At 34.2% G+C, this 13,205-nt stretch overlaps 1 long non-coding RNA gene across 1 annotated transcript; it reads left to right on the top strand.

Moving 5' to 3' along the window:
* The first annotated feature begins 1,095 nt into the window (after positions 1-1,095).
* LOC127550510 (uncharacterized) lies at positions 1,096-13,205 on the top strand. The gene is made up of 3 exons (XR_007950876.1): positions 1,096-1,293; positions 11,062-11,230; positions 12,513-13,205. It is a non-coding gene; the product is annotated as an uncharacterized LOC127550510 (long non-coding RNA).

A 13,205-nucleotide genomic window follows, 5' to 3' on the forward strand; every position in this document is an offset into this window, starting at 1 on the left:
ACTTTAAAGACAAGCAAACTATAAATCAGAGCAATGAAATAACTTGCTAAAGTTACATAGATAATTGTTAGAGCTGGTATTTGAAACAATAAAGAAGTTTAGTACTGATGTGAATTTTAAAAACAACCTTTCTAATTTCATTCTGAAATGAATGAGCACAAAATAAAATTAAGAGTTTGCATATCTAAGTAGAATAGAAAAAGAGGATTATACATGAAACTGTGAATCTCTATTATGCATAGTTTTCTTTTAAGTGTGCTTATAAATTTAACACATAGCTTTAAAAAAAATAAATTCACTTTTATTTTGAAATCTGCCCTTCATCCTATTTCTTCTTAAAGACTTAGAAGTCTTTCAGAATTGTATTTATACTTGATACATTCTTTTCTTGGTTTTGCTCACTTTACTTTGCACCAGTTCATATAAGTCTTCCCAGGTTTCTCTGAAATAATTCCCTCATCATTTCTTACATCACAGTAGTGTTTCATAAAATTTATATAAAATAACTTTCAAAACTCTTCTGCTTGGTGGGTTTCTTCTACCTTTTGTTTTCCCTTTTGTTTTTTTTTCTTTTGTCTTTCTTTTTTGACAACACTGGCTAGATCCTTCTTATAACATCTTCCTAAAAAATTGAAGAAAAAAAGAAAACAAAACCTTTGAAAAAAATTTGTGATTGGGAGGAAGGAAAGATGATTACAAAGAAGAAACAGATTACTTCAACCAAAGAACATGAATATTAAGTAGTTTCTCCTATCACCTCCTTCTTCTTACTAAAGAAGGAGAGTAGAAGCAAAAAGAGAGAAAAGCAAAATAAAACAGGATGGATAGAAACACACAGCTAACAGTGAAAATCTTGAATAAGATAAACTCACCCATAAAATGTAAGAGAACAAAAATATGTATTAGAATGCATATCCCAACAATATTTTGTTTATGAAAAATATACTTTGAGGGATAAGAGTCAAGATGGCAGAATAGAATAGAAGGAACTTCCATCCATAATTACTTCAAACAAATTAATAAAATACATGAGATTCAATCTTTATTGAAAAACTCAAAAAATGTCATAATGAGTCCTTTGTCTTCCTTAGGATGCCTTAGGGAGACAGACAGAAGTCTGAAGCCATTGGAGGGGAGGACATATAGCATATGGAACACTCCAATACCCAAGGAGAAGCTGGGTATCAGCACATCAGCACATAAGGAGATCCCAGACTCATACAGGACACTATAATGTGGAAAGGTGCCAGCTGACTGCTGCTTTATTCACCAATCCTGGATCATAGATCTAAGGTAAAATATAAGTAATGTCCTATGTTGTCTTTCCAGGTAGAGAGTTCCTGGATAGTATGCCAAGGAAAGAAAAAATTCAGGTACCAGCAGCATTAGTGTTGTGACTTAGGCCCTAATCATAGAGTAAGATCTGACTTGAGCATCTAGCCAGAGCTAGAGTGGAATAATGACGGAGGAAACCCAGACCAAAAAAAGCTTATCATTCTGCCACTTTGAATCAATAGACATTTCTATTTGGCTGTTAGGGGAAGAGTCTAGCAATAGTTTATTCTTGCACAGACTCAAACCCAGGTCAGGAACATGGAGACTTGAGACCGGGGACGGCAATCAGACTTTGTCCCAGATTAGATCCCTTTGGGAGTGCTGAAAACTTCAGTTTGTTTTTGAGATTTTGATATAACACTCAATACCTAAAGAAAGCAACAGTTGCAGCTCAGACCTTGTCTTTAAAAGTATGGCAGAGGCCTTTGTAGACAAGATTAAAATTAGTTCGAGTCTAAATTTAAATTTAATTCTAAATAATCAGTGGGCCAAAGAGAAAATGATAGAAACAGTAGAATATTTCACCAAATTAAATAATGATAAAAGGAAAACATAAAATTTTAGAATGCAGACAGTGAAGTCATAAGGAGAAAATTTATATCTCTAAATGTATTAACAGAAAGGAAAAATAATAATGAGCTAGGTATACAACCAAAAAAATAGAAAAAGAAATAAGAAACATAACTAAACACTAAAAAAGAAGTTCTGAAAATTAAAGAAGAAATTAACAGTTAAGACACAATCTAAAATAATGATAAATAATTAAGAAGTTTGTTCTTTAAAAAAGTCTTATAATGCAGATAAATGGCTAGAATGATTTTTAAAAGTAGGAAAAATTAAGAAATATAAAATTCCAACAAATGAACAAAAATATAAAAATCCAGATTAGGAGAACAGAAATTTAATATTTCAATCTTAGTAATAGAAATGAAAAAAAACATAAATGAATCTCTATGATAAGTGGATTTGAAAGTGCATTCTATGAAACATGAAACATGTAAAAAAAATTAACTCCAATATTACACATCAATGCTGTTTGTAAAAACAAAGAGAATTTCTAAATTATTTCTTTGATGCAGATATTGTCTTTATACCTAAACCAGCAAGAGACAAAGCAGAGGATGAAAACTGTATACCTTAATGGCCATTAAAAACATATTAAACATATTAAATGAAATATTAATGATAAATATATATGATATATATAGTGATATATCTTAAAATATTATATTCTATGATTTTGTTTAATTTGTATGAGGAATGTAGAGTTGTTACAATAAGAAGAAAACTGAAAATATAATGTACTATATTAATAGCAAAAAGATTTTTAAAACATGATTACATTAATGGATACTTAACTTTTTTTGATTAAATACAGTATGCATTTATGTAGAAACACTAGAAAGCATAGGAATAAGTAGAAACTATTAAAAACCTTTCCAATAAGATCAAGGGTAAAGTAAGGATATCTACTATCAACATTATTGTTAAAGATAGTTCCAGAAAGCTAGCTATATCATTGCTACAAAAAAGTTGAGGGAATAAGCATGTAAAAATGACATACAAAACTATTATTTTTTTTGCAGATGATAAGATGGCTTATTTAATGATAACAAAACATATAGAAGAAAAGAAACATGATAGCATAATTTTCAATAAACTCAAAGATGTTAATCATTGGGATAAGATTTCACTATGTTACAAAAGAACTAGAGAAAATGTAAAGCATTCTAGTGGAAATAAGACTAATATCTTATTTCATATACAACCCTCCTCCAATTATATACATGACAAGTATTAAAAGGTCATATAAACAAATGAAAGGAACAAGGATAGAAGTACCTTTCAGATCTACAGATATAAAAGAGTTAAAATGAATGACAAAGCAGATAAAATAGATCACTTGAAGTATATAAAATTAAATATTTTTGCACAAATATAGTCAATGCAATTAAAATTAAAAAGGAAATAGTTAACTGGGAAATATCTTAGAAGCAAATTTATTTGTTAAAAAATTTCATATCTAAATTATACAAGAAAATGATTCAAATAAATAATATCCCAAAGTGTCAAATGATATGTATAGGCAGTTTTCCAAGGAGAATTCCAAGCCACCACTAACCATATAAAAAAAGTACTTCAAATCACTACTAATTTTTTAAAAAATATATAAGTTAAAGCAACTCTGAGATTCCATTTCATATACATTAGATCTAAAGGTGACTAACCTCCTTCCCCATTCCTCCAAAAATAAAAAATGAAATGATAAGGTCTGAAAACTTAAGAGAAAACAAACACATTAATGCTGGTAGAATTATGAATAGGTATAGCCATTCTGCAAAAAACTTGAAACTATGGCCCCCAAAATATGAAATTGTATTTCTGCTTTGATCTAAGCACACTACTAATAGGCATATACCCCAAAGAGTTTTTTTTTTTTTTTAAAGAGACTCAAAAAGAGTATAACCATATTCTAGCAGCTCTTTTGGTAGAAGAAAAGAATAAAAAACTAAGGGGAGGAACAGGTTATGGTATACAAATGTGAGAATATTATTGCATTATAAAAATGATAATGTGGGCAATTAAAAATACCTATAAATACTTGTATGAGACCTTTATTGTAAAGTGTTTGTGGGGATTCTGGGTTTCTCTAGGTCTCAACTCACTGCATCTCCTTATGGATTCTCATTCCATGCATTTAAAATTTTTCTGGATAAAAGTGAATTATTTGTGAGCAAAATGGTTCTGACTCTTTTTGGATTTATGTTATATACTTCATGATTAATAACTTCTTATATGTTGTCTAGTCATCCATACTGCACAGCTTAGTGCTTTTAGAATTCCACTTCTTCATTTTTACTTTCCTGTGTATATGTAGCTAGCTAGGTGGCACAGTGGATAGAGTGCTGAGCTTAGAAAAACCTGAGTTCAAAATCCTAAGCTATTTACTAGCTGTGTGGCTCTGAGAAAAGTCAGTTTTTTTCAGCTGTAAAGTAGAGATAAGAACTATACTTGCTTCCAGAGTTGTGTGAGACAATAATTTTAAAGCATTTAGCACAGTTTCTGGCACATGGTAGATATTTAATAAATGCTTATTCCCTTCTCTTACTTTTATGTATCTTTTTTCTTTAGTTAAAATGAAACTTACAGTTATAGCACATTGTGGACAGAGACCTGGCTCCATGCTTTTGTATGGTAGATAAGAGTTTTCAACATAAGGATCTTTCATTAAATCATCATGGTTGCACTCTCTTTTCTGATGCAAGCTTCATGTCCTTTGATTTCTTAGCCAGACTGGTTCTTGAGAGACAGACTATGCTCATTGCTGGCTTGCACTTAAAGAATCTTGGAATGAAAAAGGACCTCAGAGGTCATCTAGTTTAGCTTATACTCATGGAAATTGTCTACCAGGAAACATTTTGTCTCTATTTGAAGTAAAGTTGAACTCTCTATCTTGTAAGAATTTTTTTTTTTTTAACTATTTGGACATTTCTAATTGCTAGGACTTATTTCTTTATGTGAAATTGAAAGATACTTTAATGCAAATGTCACCCATCACTCCTAGTTTTGTCCTGTGAGGCCAGAAGGAATATATCTAACCACTCTTTCCACATTATAGCCCTTCAAGTAATTAAAGAATATCATGGTATTTTTTTTTTACCATTTTTTCCTAATCTAAACATCCATTATTCCTTCAATTGATCTAGCTAGGCTAGCTAGACATTAGACCTGAAATCAGGAAGACCTTGAGTTCAAATCAGACTTTACATATTTACTAGCTGTATGACACTGGTCAAGTCACTTACCATCTGCCTCAGTTTATTCAACTACAGAATGTAGTTGTAACAGCACCTACCTGGTATAGATTTTGCAAGAATCAAGTGAGATACTATCTGTAAAAATTACTTAGTATAGTGCCTTGCACATGCTCATTCTCTTTTTTTCTCCTGGTCTTTATGTGGCATGATGTATAAATACTCTGATCATCCTCCTCTGATCACATTTGAATTTGTCAAGATTTTTACATAATATTTCACATATAGTCTAGGTGTAGAATATAATGAAATCATTGCCTTCCTTATTCTGGACACTTTTAATTAATGCAATCTTAGGTTTTGGGGGAAGAAGGTTATATTTCCATTAGCTTGCATTGAATTTTCAGTGTCCCTCATCCCAATTCTTTTGCATTCAGCTTGACAAAGGCATGGTTACAGCCATATCTTTCTTATCTTGCATTTGTGCAGCTGATTTTGTGAATCAAGACTTGACATCAGTTATAACTAAATTCCATATTACTAGAATTAGCTTGTATTTTAGTTTGTTGAAATTTTTTTTAGCTCTTGATGTTCGCTACTTGTTTTAAGTTCTTGTTACCTGACAACTGGATATGTAAGCTAACAATGCTTTTATGCAAGTCTATCCAGCTAGGAAGAGCCTGCCAGACCTGATAATCTTCTGACTTAGTCTTTTAATATTTGAAAATCCTGGCTGAAAGCAACATCAGGATAGGGAAACCAGAGTTCAATTTTGGTATAATAAATATACCTAATTGTTTTCATAATTAGACTTAGTCATAGAACAGCAGAACTATAATGAATCCTAGAGATTAGCTAGTTTAATCTTCATATTTTACATATATTGAAATGGATGGCCAGAAAGGGCCTTGTTTAAGGGCATAAGTAAGGCAGAAAAATCAAATGTTATCTACTCTTATCCTCTCCAACTTCAAGAATACCTTCTTAAATTCATTCTTTTGCTATTTAAAACAAATAAAAAATGGAAAAAAGAAAAAAATAAAAATAAAAAGGAAAAAGAAAAAATAGAAAAAATAAAATAAAATATTGTCATGTACATAGAATTCAAAACATGAAACAAATTTCCATTTCAAGAAAGTGCATATAAGAAGTACTACACAGTGTATTCAGAATTATCTCTTTTTTGCTTCCTTATAGGTTTTCTTTTGTTCTCTGATGTGTACTTTTTACTTTTCTTATTTTTTCCCTTTCCTCTCCCCTTCTTCAGCAGCTTACAGTTAAGCATATATGATATATACAGATAATACACACAAATATACAACATATATACTTATATATGCTTATGCATATACACATACATACATATATACGTAAATTCTATAATCATATATAGACACACACACACAGACACATATATGAAAGTTGTTCTATGCTCCCTAAAGGCAGATAAAGTCAATTTTTCTTAGGTTCAAATTTTTCCATATTTTTCTAAATCTTAACCAACTCGTCATTTCCTCTACCATAGCAATATTCCAACCTTATACTATCTAGTTGTTTTAAATAGTCTAAAATAATATTAATTAATATGACTTACATATAGACATATTTTTCTCTCTTGATTGAATCTATTTTAATATTAACTTTGTCTGAGATCAATGATTAGTATCCTTACTTTTTTTCTATTCCTGATTCTATTCCTGATAACTATTATTATATTTCTGTGTATCAAGTTTGCTATTCCTGCTGACTCCTCTACTTTACTTCTACCCACTACCTTGTTATTACTTAACTGCTTCCCTTCTAAGGATCCTGCCCTTATCATTTCTCCTAACCCTTTCCTCTTACCTTTTCTCTGTCTTTATCCCATTCCCATTAATCTATAAATCCTTCTATATCTCTCCCCTTATTCCCCCTCTTATTTCTTAATAAACTTAGAAGATTTTTACATCTTTCTAGAAATATACATATTATTCTCTCTTTAACCCATTTCCAATGTGATTAGGATTCTGAAACTACCAGCCCTCCTCCTCCATCTAATTCCACTGTGTCAGTGTGGAATGTTCTTGCTCTTGCACCTCATTCATATAACGAGAAAACTAGGCTTTTTAAAAAACATGTTTATCATTCCCCAAAAGAGACTTCTTTAGGTAAATTAATAAAAACTCCATGCTGCATAGATAATGCAGAGAGTTCTAGTTATCTGGTCAATGTCAAAAAGCAAGCCCTTCTGTTCCAAATCTTTTGTTCATTTCTTATTATTGCTGGAATTTCATATTCTTTCTTCTTGTATGATGACTAAACTGGATGATGGTAAAGATGCTGAGCGGCACTTACTTAGCCTCAGACACAGAAGAGTCTCAGACACAGAAACAGAGAAGGTTCGGGGCTCCAATTGTGACCAGCCTCACAGTGGCTCTCCTGCCTTCATCACTTCTCCACTTAAAAACCAAGACCCGTCCAGAGATCCTTCAGAGAGCTAGCCCAGACATTCCATTTTGGTGCCCAATGTGGGACAGGAATCCATGCCCTGAGATTAAGAGTCTCATGTTCTACTGACTGAGCTAACCAGGCTTTGTATCAGCGGTGCTGAGGGTGGGGATGGCTGGGGGAGGAAGAGGGGTGGTGGCTGCTGGATCGCAACCTCGTTGCTCATTGTTGCGGTCATGGTGACTGGGTCTGCTGTGGCAGCAATGGCATAAGCTGGGGTGTTACGGTGACTAGGCTGGCGGCGGTGGTGGGGCGGCTCTCAGGGCTCTCTGGGGTCTGCTCTCCACTCCCACTACTGTGGAAGTTAGCATATAATTTCTGAACCTGATCTTTGTTTGGTTCGCAGCCAAAGATCCCCAATCATTTCTCATCCTTGAATGTTTACCTTAGGCATTATCTGCCTCCTCAGTCTGTCCTGGATCTGTGACTTATAGCTGAGTAGGAAACAAAAGAATTGCCAGTGGGTACCACTTCCTATATCCAGCACAATATCAGCATATCCTGTTTGGGCCTAGAAATTCTTTTTCTGTTGTACAGTCTCAGTCCTCTTTCATTTCCTTCATATTTGAATGTTTTATGTTGCACACTTTCTAGCTGGATCTCATCTCCGAAGTCCAGAGACCTCTCCATCTGCCTGCCTATTACTGCCTGGGCTGAATATATGACTCACTATGATTTTTTTCCTTAGATTTCCCAAGACTTGGTATAGTCAGTTTTCCAGATCTTGGGGAGCTCAGTTGTATTAAATCCTGCTACTCTGTTACCTCACACAACAAGGCAACTTGACTATGCTAGAGAACATTGTAAAAGCTAGCTCTCTGCCATGTTTTATTGGAAAGAGCACTTTCTGAAGTGAAAAAACCTGGCTTCAATATCCCAGCTCTTTTCCTTATATATGTGATCTTGATTAAGTCACTTAAGTTGTCTAAGATTTCAGTTTCCTCATCTGGAAAATGAGTTACATCAAATGATCATTAAGGTTTTTTATGCCCTAAAATCTTATAATTTCAATGCACTCTTCATTTCATATATGAGTTCCCTCCTGATTCCCACAAGCATCAATTCTTTACAAATGCTAAAGAGTTCTGACCAGCTCAAGTAACAGACTCACATGATATTAAATTAAAAATTAAATAATTTTTAAATTAAATTAAAATTTAATTTATAAGATCTCTATAAGTGAAGAACTTTGCAAACTTTTAAGCATTAAATTAATTAATTAAAATAGTTACATAGACTAGTGAAATAAATTTCCATGTTAGCCATGGCTGAAAATGTCTTTCTGAATTTTAGGGTAACTTTTTAAACCACCTATTGTGTACCAGTCACTATGCTAAGTGCTATACAGATGTTATTCTCATTATAACCCTGTGAGTTAAATATTTTTATGATATCCATTATACATTTGAGGAAACTGAGGAAGACAAAGGTTAAGTGATCTGCTCAGACTTGCCCCACTAATAAGTGTCTGAGGCTGGATTTCAGCTCATTTTGGGTTCATCATTTATTGTTCAGGAGGTGAATGAACTATTTCATCTTTATACCTTTGGACTCATGGTTTTTCATTGTGTTATTTCGAGTTCTAAAGTCTTAAAATTGTTTTGCTTTTTAATTCTATTCTCGCTGTATAAATCATTCTTCTAGTTCTGTTTACTTTGCTATGCATCAATTTATAATATTTTCCCTAGTTTCCTCTGAAAATTTCCTTTTCATCTTTTCTTCTGACATAACAGCATTCCTTTACTCTCATATGCCACAATTTGTTTAAATATTTCCCAATAGTAGGATAGCTCCATAAATCCCAATTTTTGAGTATCCTAAAAAGAGTACACCTAAGTCTCTTCGAAAGAACTTCCATCTAAGACAGAGTCCCCCAGGTTTCCATCAGAGATCCTCCTGTCAGATTTGTCCTCAGTCTCTGCAAGTAGCTTTTCTCATTCTTTCTGTACTTTCTTTCTCTGACCCCTCTTGTACTTGACTTCCCCCAGGCAGGCCAACTTAACTAAATCAGTAAGTTATTCTGAGGGAATGATAAGAGACCACATATGCCAACCATATCAAACCATCTCAAGCACTATTTCTCTTATTTAGATGATATAGGGGATAGAATCCTAGAAATCAGGAAGACCTGAGTTCCAATTCACCCTCAAGTATTTTCTAACTTTGTGCTCCTGGACAAGTCACTTTGGGCTCTATTTGCCTCATCTCTAAAATGGGGATAATAATAGTACCTACCTCATGGGGCTGTTGTGAGGCTCAAATAAGATAATACTTGTAAAGTATTTTGCATAAAAATTGGCATATGGTAGGCACTATGCATACACATGTATGTGTGTGTGTGTATATATGTATGTATGTGTGCGTGTGTATAGTTGTTACTTTAGCAAAGACAACTCAAAATCCTGAATGCAAAAGTGTTAATAGAATATCCTTCAGACTACTACAGGTGCTTCTAGCTTAGCCCTTGCAGCCATTATCTAGGGGAGCAACTCTTATGGAGGAAGAGTACAATATCCCCACCACCAACTTCAACCACTAGCTAACTGCCACTGCTGGGCAAGTAAGCCCTAGAGTACTAGCTAGGTTATGCCTCCCAGAAGAGCAGCAGCCCTAGATCATTGACTTTGCTTCCAGTCTGGTCCTACTATTAAAAAAAAAAAGCTCCTCTATCTACTATGTCACCTAGCTGAAGGGAGATGATACCTGAGGCAGTTTGATCTGTCTAGTGGCTTACTAGCCACTCCCTCAGAGTACTTTAACTGATTTAGCTAGTCTGGCTTGCCTGTTCTGTTGGGGCAGTCTGTGTTTATGGTAGAAATAGAACTTCTATTTCCTGGTTCAGGGGGAAAAACCCTTATGGAAATGAAGCCTTGTTTTTCTACGGATGTACAGCCCCCAACTCCTTGAAAGCCATAGCTAAGAAGACTGAAAAATTGAGAATTATGTTCACCGAAATTCCTGGCACTATTAGCTAGTACAATATTATAAAAAAATCATTTTTACTGGGTTTGATAAGGGGGTCAGTATGAAGGAAATGGCATTTGATCTGGGCCCTAAACATCAGAGAAGATTTGAAAACTATGAGAGAGAAAATTCTAGATAGAGACAACTGAAATATAGAACATTATAGGATATGCAGAGAGGATGGCCAGTAGTGCAATTTGGCTAAAACAAAGAACATATGAAAAAGAGTACTAACTGGTAAGGTAGAAATGAAAGTCGACTATGGGGGACCTTGAATGCCAAGATTAGGGTTTACTTGGTGACAATAGAAAGCCTCTGAAAGATTTTGAGCTGGGAGCTAACATGATAAAATCTATGCATGATAAAGTCATAACTATGAATCCTGACCTTTGGGACAAATTTACTGAGGATAGGAAGGAGGGGGATATGGGAGAGAAAAAATGGTAATAGTAAATAGCAACAGGGGCTACACATGAGTGAAGTCAAACTGAGAGTGGGAAAATCTATTTCTATTTCCCAGAGATTCCAGCCTTCACTGCTGAAGGAATTGTCAAGAAGGATAAGAGGGGTTGGAGGAGAGCAGAGAGTCCCTGGAGAAGGTCCCCAACATGAGAGGATCCTGAGGGAACATGAAGAATAGTTCAAAAATGTCAGTAACTCCCGGGAAGAATCAGAGGACACCTATGCAGGTATTTAGCTCATTGCCAATAAAGCCCTACTTATTCTTCACCAAGTATGGCCACAGTCTACATTAATATGTGAGACTTTTATAATGCTTAAAAGTTTGCAAAGTTCTTCACTTATCTTATAGAGGTCTTACAATAACTGCATGAAGTACTTATTACAACAATTATTACCCAACTTTACAGATGATGAAAATGAAATTTTTAATAAGCTATGATCAATGTACCTACAGTCCCAAAACTGGTGAATGTGAAGAGAAGGTTGAGTCTTGATCTTTCTGACTCCAAGTGCGTTGCTCTATCCCCAAGGTCACATTACTTGTCGTTTTGTTAAAGAGGGTATGGTATAGATAACATAGAACCATGAGAACATAGATTTTGAGCTAAAAGGCATTTTAGAATTCTAAATTCAGCTAGTTCAATACCTTCATTTAACTGATAAGGAAATTATAAAGTGCAAACTTCTACTAGTTCCACTGAACAGCAAGCAAGCCCTGGGGCTAGCTGGATTGAGATGTAACCTTGACCCTAGTCAGGAACTTTCACCTTCTGAACAACATGAGGAGTTGAGAGTCTGAATCAAGGAAGATTGAGGGAACCTCTGTTGATAAGGAATACCAGGACCATATGAAATGTGGATTTAGGACAAAAGGAACTGGCACCCAGCTAGTGAATATAGGAGGAGAGGAAAGAAATGCAGGAGTTCTTGATTTAGGGTTTCAGGCCAAAGGGAAGAAGTGAAAGTAGATCTGAAACCAAAGGCACTACCCTTCTCATTCTAGTACTGGAGGTGATTACATCAACAATCTGAAGCAAATATATATATATATTTAAATGAGCAGGTAAAGGAGAAAGCCATATATAAGTATCAAAGACAATGTTGAAAGAAAGATTGTGGCAGAACTGAGTATGATGTGATTCTAAAAAACAAAACCATGTAATAAAAGGTAAAAATAGAGTTGTATGCATCTGGGACTACTGAGATAACTCCTGGAGAGGTAAAATCTGTCCCTGTCAGGCCTATGGATCCTTTGCCTCTAGGCACAGTAGGTTTGACCATTTCACTTCCTGAGAGTGCTTACAGTCCTAGGTCCAATCTCCTCTCAGTCTGAATAACCATAGTAGGAATCTGAGAAGAATACACAGCTCTATTATTCCGGATTTTTTTCTCAATGGTATTTTATTTTTCTAATTACATGTAAAGATAGTTTTCAACATTAATTTTTGTAATATTTTGAGTTTCATTTTTTTCTCCCTCCCTCCCTCCCTCATCTTTTTCCTCCCCAAGATAACAAGCAATGTGATATGTGAAGCATGTACAATCATTTTAAGCATATTTCCAAATTAGTCATATTGTGAAAGGAAAATCAGAACAAAAGGAGAAAAAAAAGCCGCAAGAAAGAAAAAGTAAACAAAACAAAACCAAAGGTAAAAATAATATGCTTTGATCCACATTCAGTCACCATAGTTCTCCCTTTGGAGGCAGATGTTATTTTCCATACAAGTTTATTGGAATTGTCTTGGATCACTTCATTGCTGAGAAGAACTAAGTCTATCATAGTTTATCATCACATAATCTTACAGTTACTGTGTACACAATGTTCTCCTGATTCTGCTCACGTCATTCAGCATCAGTTCATATAAGTCTTTTCAGCTCTACTATTCTGAAACTACAACTTTCTGCCTGCCTGATCAGTGACTAAGTTGAGCATAGTCTACTGGCATGTCTATGAGGGGCAAGCTTACAAATATATTTCCTAGATCCAAACCAAGATCAGGAACTTACAGAACTCAGATCAGGAAAAGACATATTTCAAGAAATTATTAAAGAAAACTGTCCAGATATTAAAAAAAACAGAATGACAAGTGAAAAATATAATTTACTGGTCATTATCTGAAAGAAAACTCCCAAAGAACATTTCTGGCAATATTATAGCCAAACCCAGAGCTTCCAATTCAAAGAAAAAGCCTCTAAAATAAA

This window comes from Antechinus flavipes, chromosome 2 (genome assembly GCF_016432865.1).
Source record: "Antechinus flavipes isolate AdamAnt ecotype Samford, QLD, Australia chromosome 2, AdamAnt_v2, whole genome shotgun sequence".
Classification (NCBI taxonomy): Eukaryota; Metazoa; Chordata; class Mammalia; order Dasyuromorphia; family Dasyuridae; genus Antechinus; species Antechinus flavipes.